The sequence below is a fragment of the Hippichthys cyanospilos genome, chromosome 20 (assembly GCF_059441005.1).
Source record: "Hippichthys cyanospilos isolate Australia breed blue-spotted pipefish chromosome 20, RoL_Hcya_1.0, whole genome shotgun sequence".
Lineage (NCBI taxonomy): Eukaryota > Metazoa > Chordata > Actinopteri > Syngnathiformes > Syngnathidae > Hippichthys > Hippichthys cyanospilos.
Genome location: NC_142388.1, coordinates 5,745,194 through 5,765,282, shown reverse-complemented (window position 1 = coordinate 5,765,282; position 20,089 = coordinate 5,745,194). Strand labels below are relative to the sequence as shown.

At 38.8% G+C, this 20,089-nt stretch overlaps 1 protein-coding gene across 2 annotated transcripts in view; it reads right to left on the bottom strand.

Annotated features, from left to right (window-relative positions):
- Window positions 1-19,804, bottom strand: part of flrt2 (fibronectin leucine rich transmembrane protein 2) — a 55,759-nt gene extending 35,955 nt beyond the window's left edge. The window contains exon 1 of one of the 2 annotated variants that reach the window (XM_088403999.1): window positions 19,745-19,804. The gene's annotated coding sequence lies outside the window, so the exon portion shown is untranslated. Of the gene's footprint in view, window positions 1-13,050; window positions 13,193-19,744 lie in introns of those variants that run through there. The other variant, XM_088403998.1, reaches the window with a different exon arrangement.
- Between the last annotated feature and the right edge of the window lie 285 nt (window positions 19,805-20,089).

The following is a 20,089-nucleotide window of genomic DNA, read 5'->3' as shown; positions in this document are numbered from 1 at the left end:
GATGTGCCCGCGGGGTTGAAATGGAAACCTGTGCCGGAATAGTGGCACACACTCAAAGAGACACATTGTGTAGCCTTGCATTTGATTAGGTAAAGCAATGGAAACAATGTTTGATTTTTGTATCTCTCCTTCTCACACGTCCTCAGGGCCATAGCGAGTGCTTGTCAGGCGGAGCACGCACAAGCAGATATGTCTCTACTTCAGTGTGTCAAGTTGCTTACTCATCTCGCATATTTTCTCACGGTTAGCGAAATATGGAAAAAAATAAAAACGCGTGTCAACGTCGCGCTACACGGATGGTCGTCTGAGTGGAGTCCTTCAGCTACACCGAGCACAGCACATCCCTTGAAGTATTTTGACCCAGATTTAGGGTAAAATATATTTTCTAAAGTCACATAAAACTACCTGTATGCTCTCATGCATGTGGTAATGTTTTTGCGGTTCATTTATCACTCTAATTCCAAAGGCTTCAAATGTTTTATGCATGTTAGCCCAGATGTTAGCTTATTGCGCAACAACACCACGGCATAGCTCAGTTGGCAAGCACGAGTGGACAATCTCAGCATGAGTGTTTTGCTTTTTTTTTTTTTATTTTGAGAATCAACGTGCGAACCCGGCAATAAAACGACTTTGACACCTGGTGAGTGTTTTTGTTTGGACGTCTTGTAGTCTGAAAATGTTTACCACAGTCACAGAAGCGATAACTCTCTCTATCCATTCTTTATCTTCGCGTCTTATCTTCCTGAGCGTCGTGGGCATGGAGGAGTTTTTCTCAGCTTGAGCAGTAGGTGCGGTAAATACTGAACCGGTTGTCAGCCAAATACTAACAAACATTCACACCCGCAAACACTCATAAGGACAATTTAGAGTCTCAAATTCACCTATCATGGATGACTTTGGAGTGTGTGAGGAAACTGGAGTACCCGGAGAAAACCCACACGGGCACGGGGAGAACATGCAAACTCCACAACAACAAATACGTGGGTCAAAAGTGAATGGAAATTGAGAATAAATATATATATATATATATATATATATATATATATATATATATATATATATATATATATATATATATATATATATATATATATATATATTCTCTATGGGGCACAGTGATCAATTGATGTAACCCAGATTGCTTCTAAATCAATTTTGGATGCATTTAGTTGCGATCTGAGGAGCGACAAGCCTGTTTGAACTCACTGCAGGTGGCATCAGGGACATCGGTTCCCCTCGGCGTCACAACAGAAGCGCAAATGCGAGCGCTGCTTCCAGACATAACTGGATAAAGACCGCCCGGGGAGGGGGTTGTTCGGGTGGGCTCAACCGGGCCGCAAGTGGAAACGCAGACTGGATCTAATGAGATTCCTCGCCGCAGCAATGTTGACTGTAGCAAAATAAGGCCTCCGCACATGATCACTTTTAAAGGTAATTCGCTCTCTGTCGGGCCTAAATTGATATTAAGTTACATTCCCTCACGTTCCTAATCCTGTAATGGTTTGGGTCATTGCTTTACCAGAAGAAAATAGACATTCACTGACTTAAAATATTGCATTCTCTCACTAAAAGGTGTACAGACTGCACCGAGAGCTAATTTCAAAAATTTAATATCCTGACTCGGTTCCAAGGCACGCTAGCCTTGTAAGGGAGGAAAAACAAACCGTAAGAGACAGAAAGAGAGATGTAAAAAAAAATGGGCTTTACTTGTTGAATTTTTGGCTATCACATAACAGTGTGCATGTTTTATTGGGTGATGGACAAATAAAGAATAGCGGGGCAACGTGTGGGAAGGCAGACAGTTATCTCAAAACCTTCATGCATCCCTGAGTCATGTTTCAGCAAGAAGCGTCAGGTCTGCTCTTAATGTGCACCAGATGCCCTTACAAGGAAAAAAAAAAAAAAAAAAACCTTCCTGCACCTCCACTGAAGAAAAGAACACCAAGCCCTGATAAAATAATGGATTTTAGAGTTGTGTATGCATTTTGTTCTGTTTGCCATCTTTTATATCTACACGGAGCTTTGATCAAAAGCCTCTCAGCTCATCAGCTCTCAATGTGCGCCTGTTTTTTTTTTTTCCTCTTTCTTTGGGATGCAAAGTACAAGGGGAGATCTATGCATAAACCTCGGCTGACACGTCGTCGTGTCTGATGTGGCATTTTTCAAACGGATGTCTGCCCCGTCTTCCCATTGTTGTTGGCTCATATTAAATTTCCACGTGTCTCTTCCTGACTTCTCGACACAAAAACATACCACGGTATGATATCCTCATTTATTTTCCATACGTGGAGCCTACCCGCTGCTGTCTGATTTGATATTCGACATTTTTTGACATGGTCGTACCTTGTGTTTGTTAATGCATTTTCAGTGTACTGCATCATTGTTAATGAATAAAAATCTCAGGTATCAAGCTCACACAGCAATAAAGATATAATTTTGCCTCATATGGGATTACAGAGGCACTAAACACCACATATATATATATATATATATATATATATATATATATATATTTATGTTTTCAGTAGAGGACATTCTGGCCTTTTTGATGATGTCTCATCATTGTATCAGATTCAATTTACTTACTGGGTAGTTGTCTTTCTGAGACAAACTGGACACAAGAGTAGATGCAAATAAAATGGCTGGGTCTCAGGAGGATATTGTGCACGAGCGTCTTATTTTACATTATTTTCAAATACTGCACGTGAAATAATCCACGTATATGGTTGATTCAAAGGATAATGCAGTTTTGGATAATGTGTCTGTTTTTGTATCATTTAACTACCGTATTTTCCGCACTATAAGGCGCACCTGATTATAAGGCGCACCCTCAATTAATAACATATTCTAAAACCTTTTCCATACATAAGGCGCACCCTCAATTAAAGACATTTTAAAACTTTTTCAATCACAATATAGTCATACTCAAAGTAATAACAATAAAAACTCAAATAATAACTCCATAATTCTCAATAGCATAATAACTCAATGTCAATATGAGCAACCTTTTATAACTGTAAGCACACAAAACAAACAGGTAAAGCTTACTTTATCAGTTCATTCCCCATCTACCAATCCCAAACCATATATAAGGCGCGCTTGATTATAAGGCGCACCATCAGCTTTTTAAAAAAATTAAGGCTTTTAGGTACGCCTTATAGTGCGCAAAATACGGTAATTGGAATTTAACTGACAGCCCCATGTGCACTGTGCACGATCAATCGATGTTAATAGAAAGTGCGAGAGGGCAAATACAGTGACAAGTTCCACTGCGCCCTTGTCAACAATGTACAAGAAACTTTTCTCATTAGGTATTCCTTTTCCCAGTGTTGCAACAAGAATATAATGATTACTTAGCGTTAACATAATGAAGACAAACATAATAAATGTGCATGTATTAGTGCAGCTTTAAGTGATTAATTGGTATTTGCCAGAGTTTGGGCATGACCTGATTAATTCCCGTCATTAACCCTGACCAAACACAGGACATGCTCATGCACAAACTGTATTCATCTTATGAGAGAAAACACATCGCCCGACGCTACCATGCATTCCAAAGGCCCGCATCGACCGGAGACGTTTCTGCCCTTGTAAATACAGCCGTAAATGCACATAAATGAAATTGACAAGCCAATAGCTTTCCTGGCGGAATAGAGTGGAGCTTGTAAACGGTGAGGAGGCAGAAGAACAAAACAATAGGTCTTAAATTATCTGGGCCGGTCAAGTGGGAAGTGGGTGTGGCCAAAAACAATAACAAAAAAAAAAAATGAACGGCGCAGCTCTCGCTTCAGGCCAGGTCTGTTGGAAGGTCATGTGAAAGTGGAATGTGGTTCAGCTGGATACTTGCCTGTGGCTATGTTCAGTCAAGAAAGCTTATTTTTCCTAAAACAAAGAGAAAACTGTATACCACCTGGGAGAGATTACTCCTTTCTGCATCAATATAGCCATGATTATTTTGAATAATCCCGTCTTGAAACGTGTCGTGAACTGCCACCGGGCAGAATATATTTTCATTTGAACTCGTATTGTTTCAGCCAAGCTCAGTATGTACAAAGAGACCGGGTGGGCATGGAGACCGGACAAGCAATTACTGTATAATTACCGTGAATCTTTCGAGACAGAAGGAATGCATCATTCAGCGTGCGCCTAATAGCAAGCAAATAAGCCAGTGACACGTGATGAAATTATGGAAACGGCCACACGCAGAAGTGTCACTTTGATTGACAGTTTCATCGGGTATAATTAAAGTACCACTTTGTTCTAAAGCGTTACATAATAAATACGATTCTATTTGACTCCATATGAAGGCTATTTCACTTTTTGTTATCATCCCGCGGGTAAGGTTTTGTTAAAGCTTAAGCAAAAACAGGAAGTCCGGCCAGGGAGTTGCATAATGCCATTGTGGCATTTGGTTAAGAAGTTGCTGTCGTTTTTGTTTGGATATTGCAACAGTAACTAAAAACGATGATGTCATACTGTCTGGTAAGGAAGAGAGTGTCAAACAAAGGCTAAATGCAGGCAGGCGGCGTGGATTAACAGGAGGAAATGGCAAAAAATGACAAATATTTCTTATGTTTACACTGACAAAACAGATTTTGGCTGATCGAGATTGGAATCAGACCCTTTTTAATCAAGTGCGATGGCAAGAAATAACTGTGAGTTATGCTGTAGGTGGTGTGAAATCTGATTCAAATCAAATTTCCGAGTTAGCCTACATATCTAAATCTGATTTCCAACTGTCATTTACGTCACTCGCAATATAACGCAGAACACATGACAGTGAAATCATAGCTAACTGCTGCTTAAAGAAGAAAATTTCCTCCAGATCGGATTATACATTTTTTTGGGCCCCTTGTGAGTGGAACAAAGAAGTTCATTCTTTTCCTTAGTTCAGTATCATATCCAATCTTTTGATGAGAAAGCATTGAAAAAAGTACACAAGGGAGCTGAAATTTCACCCAGATGGTGACAACATGGCACAATCACTTAGTTATCAGACTACCGGGAGTACGCCAGATGTCACAATCGTTGGATTTTAAAATTTTACATGTTTTAATCATCTGCTGGAAATTTCAGCTCCCCAATGTTTTTTCCCCATTGATTCTTTTATTCTTTTCAAAATAAAATCTAAGAAATTCCCCAAATTTGTAACATAATACCACAGGGGTTAAATACGTTCAAACATACTTGTAAACACACATTGTAACATATTTAAATACCATGTCTTCCGCACTATAAGGCACACCGGATTATAAGGCGCACCCTCAATTAATGACATATTTCACAACTCTTTTCCATATATAAGGCGCACCGGATTATAAGGCGCACCCTCAATTAATGACATATTTTAAAACTTTTTCAATCACAATATAGTAATGCGCAAAGTAATAACAATAATAACTCAAATAATAACTTTAAACTCTCAGTAGCATCATAACTCAATATGAGCAACCTTGTTCAACTGTAAACACACAAAAGAAACAAGTAAAGCTTACTTTATCACTTCATTCCCCATCTACGAATCCCAATCTCAATTGATCCACATATAAGGCGCATCCAATTATAAGGCGCACCGGATGATAAGGCGCACCGTCAGCTTTTTAAAAATAATTAAGGCTTTTAGCTGCGCCTTATAGTGCAGAAAATACGGTACATTGGAAATAGTGTGTAAACACATCTAAACACTTGACTATGTTGAAACGTTCTCGCAAATGCATTCAAACATACTCGCAAATAAGCCTGAATGAGCCTGCCTAGCAAAAACAGTGAGCAGTAATACACAGTCGTGTAGATCTGCGCTTTACCGAGTTTCACTTTCGTCTCTAACAGCGTTTTCGTCGAAGGAAAGGCAACTAAATTTGCGCGTTTAGAATCTCACAAAAGAAACATCTCTCAGGTAACTGGAAGCCTCGCCGGACAAAAATTCTGCCAAGCAAAATAGTGAAAACTGCAAGTAAAGACCTTGAACATAAACAGTTCGCTCCGCCGCTGCCACATGAAACATGTCTGTACATATTAATCCTCCTCGTCTCCGAGGCATCCTTCACTTTGATGCGAAAGTGTGAGAGGATACATCTTCAATCTTCTTCTAATCCAATCAATGTCGTCTGTTAGTTCTGTTCTGGAAACATGTAACGTGAGTCACCGAATGCATTAGTCGCACGGCAGTAATGCTGATGGGCTTCGAACCTTGCTTGTAAATGACAATTTGAAAAAAGGACTAGCTGCAAAAAGATTAGATTCCAGAGACAAATTGTGTTTTTATGAGGTGTGAAGGAGACGGGGAAGATGAGGACAGGAGGCCTGCGTGGAATCGAAAATGCGCCGGCATCGTGGAGTCGGCTAAAAGTTCAGTGTGGTTGGAGCAGAAAAAAAAAAAAAAATCAAGGAGTTGGGCTCCAAGTCGTGTGCTGTGCTCCTGCTGGCAGCTGGTCTGGATGGAGTTCAGTAGGAGCGTCTTTCAGAAGATTCCAAAGCAAACATGAACGGCCTCGCTCACAGCCAATAAAACTTGCGTGTCGAACCTACATCGTCAGACAGAGCGCAGAACCTCGCGAAATGGAGAATTCTGAGGCTTACCTAAAATTGTACTTCATGTTTTTTCTGCAGGACGATTTGTGGAATTACAACTTCCGGTATGCCTCCATTCAAGGTCGTCTCACGGCAACGGTCTGACGGTTCAACCCCAAAAGATGATTGAAAAGACCACGCCTGTTAAATCATTCTAGAATCCCAGCTTTCTGTTTGATAAATAACTTATCGGTTTGCGAAGAACCTAAAGCTCGCTTGAGTCAGCTGTCTCCGGCCAGTCTTAGAACTTGCACGGTATGCAGGGCGTGGCTTGCCAAGAATAGCAGTGGGATCCATAATAAGCCCTCTTTCATAGTCCAGATGTGATGGCAAATGACCAGATTGTTCAAACTCAGAGGCGACCGCTAGTCCTCGCCGTTCATACAATACCCCATAATTTCCACCGCGCCGTCGGGCCTCACAGACACGGAGACGTGAGGAATAACTGACTGAGTGCTCACCTACGGGTTAATCATGTCAGTAAAGTCCCTTGCGTCGAGGCTAAAATGATCCCCAAGCCAAACAGTTTAACTTCAATCTAATTGCGGCACTTTAAGCAGAACTTTTGAGTCTACCGAGAGGAATTATGACATACCGCGTTACATGGTTAAACTAGCCAGTGAAACAGATTCAGTTAAAAGATTATTGTTGACAGGGTAAGAGGACCTCTTTCATACCGTGTCCAGTATGCAAGATTCGTTTCGTGTTTTTTGGAATATTCTGTGTTTTGTAGCATTAGACGTTTTGTCCAAGTAAGACAGCAAAGTTAACGTATTTTCCAGACTATAAGCTGTACTGCTATATAAGCCGCAGCAGCAAAAATTGAGCAAAAAATAACATCTTTTGCCACAGATAAGCCGCACTGGACTATAAGCCGCAGGCATATGGTGGTAATGTTAAACTTAAATGTATTTTATATATTTTTTTTAATGTTCTACCAACTGATACATCATCTCTTTACCAGACTGAACATGTCTGCATATTTAGTCCCAATATTATATTTATAGAAAATAGGTGGATGGATGTTACCAACAGAATACCTACCCTTAAACATAACCCAGTTAAAAAGCAGTTCAAACTCGAAATCAATACTTTGATAGCATTCTGTCTCCTGTTGTTTAATTGATAGATTATTTTAGTGTACATTGCACACACACTGCACATAAATAATATACACAGTTATAAATTTATAAATACAATCATATATATTGTATACAGTATATCAAATTTATACGTTGCAAACTATTATACAAGATCTTATTCAATTTAGACTTTTTTGTTATATTTCGAATATATATATATTTTAAAATGAATATATTATATTTTAAAACTCAATTGATTCACATCTTTTCAATTCCATTTCATTATTGTTCCATAAAATGACCCCTTGAACACACTATAGCTTGACCGGTAAATAAGACGCACTGGACTATAAGCCGCAGGGCTCAAATCATGAGGAAAAAGTCGCGGCTTATAGTCTGAAAAATACGGTTACATCCCTACAAAACACACGACATCATGGGAAAGATAAGGATATCCTATACCAGGAAGTTAGCTTGGATTCTCGCGCCGAGAGACAATCACGTGTCTTATAGAAGTGCCAATCTTCCTCTTGAAATCAGGTTTAATTGTCCAGCAAGACACCCGATTGGCTCCTGGCGTAACCATCGACCAATGAGGAGTTGTAATCTACTCCTGCCCCAACTCCTGCTTCTTTCACAGAGAACGATGGATAGACGTATGTGAGAGGAGCAAAGACGTTCACCACACCATTGGAAATCTTTTACCTAGATTTCTTCTATAATAAAACGATATTTCAACTATAAACTCTCATTATTATCATGTATGTACACATATATATATATATATATATATATATATATATATATATATATATATATATATATATATATATATATATGCATGATTTGATTAGTCTTTTGAGACTGAAAGTATACGCTTGAGTTGATTTGAAAAGAATCTGATGTCTCAGCTAATATGTGGGATTATTTTCTGTAGCCAACCAGTCAAAAATGTGATTCAGACAATCCCACGAATGACCAACGCAGCAAATATTGTCATCTAATCGTTTTAGAGAGCAACACAAACACGCGCTCACACTGAAACAGGGCACGGACGGTCACGAGCGGGAGATTATGATTATTGGATGAAAACAGCAGGCGGTGGAATTCATCATCTAAGGGGAGGGCGGGTGTTAGATTTCATGTTTTTCGTCCTCGTCTCACGTTAAAGTTGACTATAATCTAATGATTGCACCTCAAATAGGCTGGTATTACCTTCCAAAAAATATACACTTAAAGCATTCTTTCGGAACTACTGAATTATGTGTTTGTTTTAAAAGCAGCGGTAGGAATTCTGCTGCCTCGGCACCGCCGGCAAAACGGAGCTTTGCCCCGCATACATTTATATATGCACATAAAATATCAGCTCTTTTTCTTACAGACACTTACCTCCAATTAACCCTTATTCTTACATTTGCCTATAATTACATTAGTGCTGGTATTTCATTCTTATTTTCTTCTGGGTCCTTGTGGTACAAGTGGAGCAAAAAAACCAGAACAAGCTTCTCCTTGTGCCGGATCCCCCAGTTGGCCTGGGACCAGTTTCTACTCCAGTCAGTCACCCCCGCCTCCCCGTCGTATTACTCCTCTGCCTGTTCACCGCTTCTCCTGTTCCCGCGCTACATATCTGAGCTCAGACTTCGGGTCATGTCCAGCTCCAGACAATGTCTGATTCATGCATTCAGACCTCAAACTGAGTCCGTACTATTTCAGCTTTGGGCATCTTGGAAGGAGGCTGATCGATTCCCGTCGACGGGCAGGATATTCAAGTTATAACAGACATTTTTTTTTTTTTATTTAGCCACTGAAGATTAAGTGGATGGCTGCTCTCCTTGAACTCTGAATAATTTCACAGTTTGATTTTGAGTCGTTAGCAAATAACATGATGGACAAAAAAAGTGCGGTTTTTATGATATCTTTTTATTCCACCATATTTTCTTTTTTATTCTGTGACTGATTCAAACCATGCCAACTTCAACATGTTAAAAAAAAAGCATTCTTCCTGGGCTATTGTTTTTTTCATTCCGAACTTTTACAGTTTTTCCACAATTCAAGATTTTTCACCCCCAAAATGCCCATTCATTCCCAATGGGGGAATTAAAAAATGCGACACTATTCAAAATGATCTTAAAAAATTGTGATTTTCAAAATTTCCACAATTCCTGCATACTAAAAAGCCGTAATTTTTCACCAACAACATTCTTCAGCCATCTGAGGATATGGGACCACAATAGAGTTAATTTAAAGCAGTGCTTCGACGCGCTGACTATAAATAACATTTTTAAAAATTGTATAAGTACACCAAAACTTGTATCCTTTTTAATATTAACAAAAAAGAAATAAAAATCAAATTTCAACAACTGTTAAGTATTTTTGACAGTGTTTATATGGCTTACATCATAGTCCAAAAGTAAATATATCCCAGTTCATCAAAGATAAAAAATATATATATTTTTTGCAATTATATTTCACATTACAAAAACAAAGCCTTTTCATTCACGTCCCCCCCAACATCACCAACCCCCCCGCCCCGCCCTTTAGAAGAACTATTTTAAATGTTCTAAATCCTGCACACAAAAACAACCAATCAGTGTCCACTTCAGGGTGTCTTTTGTTTTCCAACCTCCAATCACGATGCATGAAAACGGATCCAATCGGCATCGAGAAAGCAAAAAGTCAGCGAGCAGAATTAACGCAACAATAATAACAATAACGATTTAACTACGACTGTAATTAAATGATCGCATACTTGTAATATCAGATTCCAAATGAGCACCGAGTTAAAAACATGCCCGCCTGAAACAAATTGCATATTCTTTTTCATCGGAGCAGGTCTTTAAAATTAGATTAGCATTTTCACTAAATTGGCTAATTAGTGAAAAATAATGACTTCATAAATGAGACTCTGGACTCTGATTACCCCCCACAATTGGTTGCACTCCAGTATATAAATTTCAATAAAGCTACCGAAACATTGATTAATGACACAATCCACTTCCGCGGTCAACAAAAACAAACACGTTTTGCAAACACTCGGCCGGCTTAGCTCCGTTAGCGACTCCTTGATCTCATTTCACGGGAATATCCTCGCTTTTCCGCTGATGATATATCCTTGTCCTAATAATGTTTTCCAATTATTTTTCATTGCGTTTTTATGAGAATCTCCAGTATTAATCAGGTACCAGCCAAAGGCATGCCCGTTAAAAGTCCTTGATGAACTCAATGAATTTATTATAAATGGTTATGCGTTGCTATCTTTTGTACACTGTAATGTTTATCCATTAATCATGTATATTTGGCAGTAGCGGTTTGCTGCTTGTGTGTTAAGTCAATAGGCTTTGTAAATAGAGGTTATTGGGGCACCTCCCCTGGCAAAGAAAAAAACAAAAAAAAAACAAAGAAGAGCTTTTGATCGCGTCGTTATTTCCCCAGAAGAATTGTGTGTTTACCTGCAAGAGCAATGGAGCACTTCACCCCCATTTAAATAATGAGACCGTCGCAAGATAATTGCAGCTGTTTCACCGCCGACATTTTTTTTAACGTTATGGCGTGAAAATGCCGGCAATTACTCGAAATTGTTTTTCACGCTGAGAGAGGAAACGCCGTTGACAGATTTATGAATCTAAACCCACCGAAAAAAATCACTTTTTTTGTTTGTTTATAACCACCATGAAAGGATGTGAATATTTTCTTATGTCTTGTTAAAAAAAAAAAAGATGTGAGTTCAAGGTTTTTATATTTCGGGCCGTTTATTAAAATCATCAGTAGGTGTTTTAAAGCGAGCTTCAGAGAGACGTCAGGCAGAAGGTTGACAAGACAAGTGCGGCGGGTCACTAACAACATGCAAGAAGCATAAAAAAAAAAAACAAAGCAATCATGAATAATGCATCAAATAAAAAGGTCCCGCTTTGAAGCATTCAGCCGAGCTTTGGGTTTTCCTCCCTCGCTTTCTTTCAACTTTGCGCACTTTCTTCAGACATCCTCTAAACTCAGCAGGAGAGTGAGACTGATTGGTTTAATTATGGGCGCGGTGATTAAGCGGGAGAACTCATCAATACAGATCCTGAGATGTAACACGATGAGGATTTGAAAGATTCAGCTACCGGAAAAGTTTCATCGGCGCTCAATTCATTCGCATTGCGTGCAAGTTGGACGCTGACTGTCGGTTCCAATCGCGGTTTTGATTGACGTGATTAGAAAGGAATCGAGCAGGGGCGTCAAAGTCATTTTTTTCCGCGGGTAGGATTGTAGTTAGGGTTCCTCTCAGAGGCGATATGACTGGAAATCAAATCAACACAGGCCGGGAAAAAAAATGTTCAAAAGACAAATTGGGAGCAAACTGCGTTTTTAAAAAATGGAGGCAACTTGCAAATTTGGTATTTTAAGTAGAAAAATGCAGTGGAATTAGAATTTTGCAGGCCACATAAAATATTGAGACGGGCCATAATTGGGATATTTTTAGTCCAACTGTTTTCAGAGCGTATTTAAAATATTTGTCAAAAATCTCAAGGGTATCTCTAGGGTATTTTTGTCTACTTTTGAGAATGTATTTGAATCCCAGCACTCCAAATGACTTTTTTTTTTATTTTAAATTTTGTATAATATTTTGAATTTGAATGTATTTGATAAATGTTTTCATTGTATGTCTTGTTAAGATGTGTGTTAACATACCATGATTAGTGTTTTTTTTTCCATTCAAATAACAAAACAACAAAAACAAAAAAAATTAAAAACACAATCTTGAGGTCAACTGACATTGATGGACCCCTCTCAGTCTGATCTCCATTGACGTCCTTTGACGTCAATGGTGTTCAAAGTATTAACAAAATTACACCAACATCCACTTCAAAATGAGTTTGCAGACTCTTACCATTTTTATAAAAATTACGATGCAAAACACTAGCTAGACTAGGTTTAAATTAAAGCTATGGCGCCACTGAAAAGCTAACACCAAAAATGCAACAATTAAAATTGACGTCCTTTGACGTCAATGGTGTTCAGGGTATGAACAAAATTACACCAATATCAACTCTGCTTCAAAATGAGTTTGCAGACTCTTGCCATTTTTATAAAAATTAGGATGCGAAACACTAGCTAGTTTTAAATTAAAGCTATGGCGCCATTGAAATGCTAACACCAAAAATGCAACAATTAAAATCCATTTAAAAGTACAAAACTAATATATATATATATATATATATATATATATATATATATATATATATATATATATATATATATATATATATATATATATACATATATTTATATATATATATACACATATACATATATTTATGGGACTTTGAACGCATCATGCCCACATGGTATTGGAAATGTGCAAGTGGTGGTACTTGTTTAAAACACATTGCAAGGAATTTTAAAGAGGGACACTTACCGTGTTTGAGGTCATAGCAAGCTCCCAGAGTCACCCTCGCATCCCATGAGGGCTCCTTCATATGAGGTCGTTAAAATTTAAGCACATACGGGAGGGCGGCCAGCTAGCTAGCTCGCGTGCGTCAGGAGGAAAATGAAGGTAGAAGTCAGTCATTCCCCGGGAGGAAAAAGAGACAGACAACAAGAGAAGACGGCGTCTTCCCCTTCCTCTTCGCTGTCTCTCATGTAACTTAACCCCTGAGGTGCCTTGGCAAGGAGACACAAACAGAACCAGTTCCAGACCTGTCCTACACTTGCGGATGCCTCTCCCCTTTTTTTTTTTTCTCCCTCTCCTTGTTTTCTCTTCCTTCTACATTTTTTTTTGGTATCATTTAACTCCTGAAAACGTGCGGGCTAGCGATGAGCTCACCGTAGGATCCGGTTTCACAGCCGTACTGGAATGCAAGGGCGGTCGCACAAAGAGGCAGAGGTGCTGCGGGGGTCAAAGGTTAGCTGGCTAGCGCGGAGGAACACAGTCGAGAGGGCTCCGTCTCATGGGGCGTCAGACTTGTAGAGAGGTTTGAGGTCTAAAACGAGCGGGGGGCTGAGAACAAAACAGGACTTAAAGGGGTCACAGACAGCGGATGTCGGGGGCCGAAGAACATTTGACGGCGCTTGGGACCTGAGGAATATTTAGGTACTTGGAATTCCCCTAAGTGTCAGATTTATTGCTCGCTCGGCGTTTCGGGTCTTCGCCTCGAGGAATAATATAACATACTTTGTTCTGGCTGCGCAAACACGTGTGCCATACAACGTCTTAAGTGGAATGTTCCTCATGTCGTATTGTTATGAGTCTAGTTTGCATTATTATCGGATGGCTCAATGTGTTTTCAATGATGTATACGCTCCGTGAATATTTTTTTTTTTTCAAACAAGTACCCACTAAATACACAGGTGTCAAACTTGAGGCCCGGGGGCCAAATCCGGCCCGCCACATCATTTTATCCGGCCCGCCACATGACTTCAAGATTCTGACAATATCAAGTTTCTTCTAAAACTTTAAATACGTTTTTGGGGGAACCACAAGCCTTTTTTGTTACCAATCTTTCTTTGGAACAGTTTTTACTGGCCTCTGTTCTCAAAACTAGGTAAATATGTGACGATCGTATTTAAAATTGACAGAAACTACGAGTGGAACTCGGCCCGATTAAACTGGGTTTGACACCCCTGCCCATCAGTACAAAGTATTTTTGGACGCAAAAGAAAAAAAAAATAAAAGATAAATCGAGTGCTGTACCATATGGGTACGGGTCAAGAAGAGGGGTCCACTTGGTGAAAATGGAAATTTTACATGGAAGCAAGAACAGAATGAAAACTCAAGAAGCGATATCAAAGACAGTGAAGCGGTATCATTTTTTTCAAGCTATTTTCTACAAAATTCACTGTTTTGTAGCATTAGATACATATATATGGATTTAATACATGCATATGGATTTTAAAATTTCGTGGGAAAACCCAAAAGAACTGATTTTTCAAACTCAGTTTTCAGTTTATTGTTAAGGCCCCCACCCATATATGTTGCATTCAATGAATTTTTGTCGCTACATTTGTAGTGTTCTCTCTAAACCTATTTTATACAGCAAATCAAAAATGATACCTTGTGCTAGCTCATCTTCCAGGAAATAAATGAAAAATTACAACATGCAAACTTAGCAAAAAAGCATCATAAAATAAACACAAAAAAAAATGCAAAAAGGTCACTGTAGCATATTTAGTAATGCGAGGCTCCATATTCCAACTAATTTTCTCTTAATTTGAAATAGAATGTCTTCCTAATGTTCAAGTCTTGATTTTATGAGTCTAGTTTCCGAGTCTAGTTAGCTTGGGTTACATTGGATTTTAAGTCTACAGAGACTGTGTCCCATCTGCTTCTGGGTGCAAATTGTGCTCCTCGAGTGACAGTAACAATTCCCGAATATTAGCTGCTGTCATGCATGGCATCACACAAAGACTTTGCCATATATTGTATGAGACATCAGCCTACTTCAGTTCAGTGAGCATTTAAGGATTAACTGAATGTCTGTTTTGCCTTTTCTTTGGCTCTTTCTGCGACAGTTATTCCAAAAGAAGGTCCAGTCTCAACAAGAGATGTTATGAGAAGAACATGAGAAGGGATGAATCAACCCCCACCAGTAATGGCAGATAGCCGCAAATAGCATGAATGAACTTCAAGTAATTGACACCCAGCCCGAAAATGTTTATACGCGCAAGAATATACGGTTCAACACTTTACTATCGCTTCAAACTCATCTTATTTTACCTTTAACAACCAATGGACTATGGAAGATTTTATTGTGAAAATAAAATGCATCACAAGCGCCCGTCTATGACGCCTTAACAAGCGTAAAATTACCATTTGTCAAGAAACAATTATCACATCTTTGTTTCATAGCTTACGCTTTTTAATAGTGACTCTACAAAAGCAACACCACTGAGCTTGGAAGGAATTTAGTTTCCTCGACCAGGATGTCCTAAACTGAGCACAGTTGCTCCAATGAATCAAAAGATATTGGTCACAAACATGTCCAAAGGGGACATGAATTCATAGGCTACTTCCTAGGATATGAAACCTTCATGTTCAGGTTCTCGTAATGTTGACTTAAAAAGTCTACATACCCCACTATATTTGGCAAGAACAGCATATTTATTTGTGTCTATTGTTGTCTCCATTTTGTCTCTGCAAGACGCTACGTGCGCGTCACCGACTGACTGCTTTCAAAAACCGCATCATCCTTCTCAGTATGTAATATCAATAGTGGCCAGAAGCGGCGCTAAAAACAAACAACAAATCAAATCAAAATCAACAAACAAATCAAACCAAACAAAGCACAAATGAATGAACTGTTTAACTAAATCAGTTCCAAAACATTATTTCCGGTACCAGTTAATCCACGGACCGGTACGGGGCCGCGGACCTGAGTTTTGGAGGCCGCTGCTCAACTGAATCCATTAGTCTTAGTAGGGTCGCTCCAGTGAGTCAAAAAAATAGCCCCTAAAAAAACGTCCACTTTGAAGGACACAAATGAATAAGATTGTCGGGCATTAGAAGGATATTAAAGCTAGCTAGCTTTTTACCTTTACATTATGTATAAAATGATTTAGCTGACTTAATATAAAATAATTTTAAAAAGGCTCATGTTCATAGGGAAAAAAATGTGGTGGTGACTGTGTGACTGACAGGAGCCTGAGAAAATTGATCTTTTTTTTTTTTTTTTTCCATCCGACATGGTCCCAAATCTCTGACAGTGTCTTTGCACACATTATCCCCCTCAAATTGAATATCTTTTTTTTTTTTTTTCAGTTGTGACGCCAAACAAAGATTTGCCTCTTTTCCTGATCATCGCTATCAGCCTCTATGATGACTGGAAAGGGCTTAAAAAAAAAAAAAATCCCTATGTACTTTCAACTGAATCTGCAATCAGGCTGTTTTTGCAGGGTTCTATTATCGAATCAGACAAAGCAATATTATCCTCCGCACACTGAAACCTTCTCTGTTCACTAGTGGTTTGAATCCAGCACAAAAAGGATCTCTTATATAAACATTGACAAACATTAGCTATTTGCTGAAACTAAAAGGAGTGCCAAAACACAATGTGGAAAAAGAAAGACGGTACAAGTTAAAATAAGTGTGCAATGGTTTGAGAAAATGGTAGGTATTACGTTGGTTTCCAAGAGAGATGAAATAAATATACTTAATGTCTTTGTAATGACAATACATTTATAGGTAAAAATATACGAACAAAAAAAGACTACTCAAAAATTGCGATGGTATCAAAAGATTTTACACTGACGTGCGTTCAAATTTGAATGCTGTAGGGACATCTCAAATTATTCTCAAATATCTGCTTTCATTTGAAACAAAATGCAATTCTATTCATTAATTTGCACAACATATACTGTACAGCTTGAGACATCAATTACAAATCTAATTTCTCCCATTGCTTTTAACTCTTTCAGTGCCATGGACGAGAATTCTTGTTTTTCAAAGTAGTAATAACAATAATAAATAATAAAATCCTCATCAAATCCTCAACAAATTTTTTTATGGAGGGCTGCTGACACCCTTGACTAATGCTTACCTAATAGAAGCCAATTGAGCGCTGCAGTATTAACTGAGACCATTGGATGGCAGTGTTTCCACACATATAACAAAGCTATTACCTACATGCAATTTTAAGTAAGAAGTGGAAGCATTCTTTTTTTTCTTTTGACAAAGCACATAATATTCTGCTGGCCTTGAAAGATGAGTGAAGATGCTAAATATACTAGCCTTCTAGGTTTCATTTTCCGATAACAATTGGCGCTGAAAGAGTTAACCTTTGTGCAGTATTTTGTCATTTTATCTTCACAACAAAGGCATTTCAAAGCATATAGAAAACATTGAAATAAGGCAATATGGAGCTGAAATTTCACCATCATGGAGACATAGGGTTAGGATTAGCAGCGTGTCAGCGTTAGCATTAGCAGCAGGTCGCAAACTGTCAATGCATCCCGATTCCAACACCTAATTAGAGGACAGCTTACAGCTGCACACGGACGCACTTAAATACAGCCACGCCCACCCCGTATGCACAAACCTGAAAACAATGATTTGCAATCAACCCTACACAAAATCGCAACGTATAATCTTCATCCGGGTCAGCGGTCTCCGTTAACACAAAATGATCACAATAACAAAATCACTTTAAGTTCCGTCAGCACAATACAAAAACACAAAACTTGCATTAGATTTGATTGTTCGGACATGAAACATCCTTACACACATGTTCAATGAGACACAGATAAACAATCGATAAAAAACAACTTGATCAATTGATAGCAGTAGTTAAACTGACATTCCCTCCTGCACACCGCCATAAAATAAAAAAAAGGAGTGTAGTGAAGACAACTCAAATGTGTTTAGTTTCATGCCGGTCTATTTTCCTCTCAGTGGGCCTCAATCATTTTTCACTGATATGCCCCCTTGTGAAATATTTTTTCCAAGAACTAAGAGCCAAGAACCTCCTAACCGGAACCTAAGCATAAAATTAGATTTGTTGATACCTGAAGAAACCCTGTTAAAATCTCACATACCCCTTGAATTGCCTTCACCCAGCCCAGTGCTTCTCAATTATTATTCTCAAAGCCCCCAGTGGGAAAGAGAAAACCTTTCGCGTCCCCCACTCGCCGCACCGACTATAAATAAGATTAGCTATAAAAATCATATAATATAGCCAAAACTGTATCCCATTTAACAACAAAAAAAAGCAATGTAAATCAGTAATGAATGGCCTATTTTTAAAGCTATTTTCATACATAAGGCTCACCACATTATAAGGCACATAGAATAGAAGCTACAGTAGTGGCTGGGGTTGCGTAAGGCATCCACTAGATGGAGCTGCGCTAATGGGAATGTGAACAAAACAATCTGCTCGAGTCAGTCAAACTTTATGAATAGAATATAAGCGTTCTCAAAACCCCGTTCACTCCTGTTTTATTTTTGTACTATCTTAAGAATGAGAAAACGTACCTCTTAATGATATTAAAAGACCGCTTAGACATATGCCGAGACCAATCAAGAGTTTAAAAGAATATAATCACGATTCAATTAAATATTAAACTTAATTTTTCATGAAATTGCCACCAAAAACCTTAAACTATATTGTTTTGTCGGTTTAGAAACAGTTTATGGATTTATTTATAAAGATTCGCTTACTTTTAAACAAAACGTGTTTTTTTTGCACCTTTTCCTCATATAAATCGCTTCAAAATTGGAGCACAGTATAAAATAGAAAAATTTTCAAACAGGGTGTTATAAGCATGGATAATGCAGTGCAATAAAATGCAGTGGTGAAAATGGAAGAATTTAAATTTTTATTTTATTTTTTTCTTCCCCCTAAACAAAAACTTGCAGTTCATGTGCTATATAAGGCGCACGGTGCACCGTCAGCTTTTTGGGAAAATTGAAGGCATTTTGGTGTGCCTTATAATTCGGAAAATGTGGTACTTTTATTTTATCATGTTTACACAGGTTACAGATTAGTCTAAAGCTGAAAAAAGTGCCTCAAAGTGCCTGTTATAAAACAAAAATGACCCCAATCCTTATTTTCTTGCAATTACACTTCACACGGCAAAAACAAAGCCTTTTCCACTGAGTCACCCGCCCCTCCGCTCTCACCGACCACCCTTCTTTTAAAGCGCACAACGGCGCACATGCCGTCGGGCATGTGTGCTCTTTATTAATACAGGAAGTGAGAGAACGAGCCAAATCTCAGGAATCCCGATCCTTTTCCCCCTTGTGGCACTTTTGGCAATTGGTGCCAACTCATCATTCACACCGATAACGGGGTTCTGCACGAGGCCTTGGTTTGCCGAGAAAAAAAGAAAAAAAAGAGGTATGCTAACTAACCCTCTGAAGGCTTGTTCCCATGAGAACAGCGGTAACAGCAAACAGCTTGTTTTTGTGATTTTTTTTTTCTTTTTTTGGGCCAATGTTGCCGCTCCTGGAAGCGTGACAGGCACTGGGCTGGTCTGATATGCAAAATCCTTGCCAGGTAGGCTTCAAGAAGACGCCATATTTTCCCTTTTTTTTTTTTTTTTTTCTTTCCCCCTCTGGTTATTTGTTCATATAACTGCTGCGGAATTCCTCGCGTTCAGATGGAGTTCTTGTTACGTACCGTGAACTGACAGGCTGAACTTGTTCTTGAGGTTTCCAGAAGTCTCAGGTGGATCGTGAGATCCGCTCCGGTCCAGAGACCGCAGGTTACTGTTACACGGCTCCGCACGCCGGGCCCACCAACGCTTGGTTCTGGTATTGACCTTTGGGGTCTCATGGGGATGTGAACGCCATCTAAAGGGGAGGAATTTTGCACAAAGTGTGAGTGATAAGATCTTTCTGCTGGATAGCTAACATCATTAGCATATTGCTAATTGAATCCAGTCGGAAAATACAGTAAATCACTTGTGAAGGTGCCATTGTGAATTTATTAGCGCCGAGTGAAATAGCGATGCCAAATGAGAGC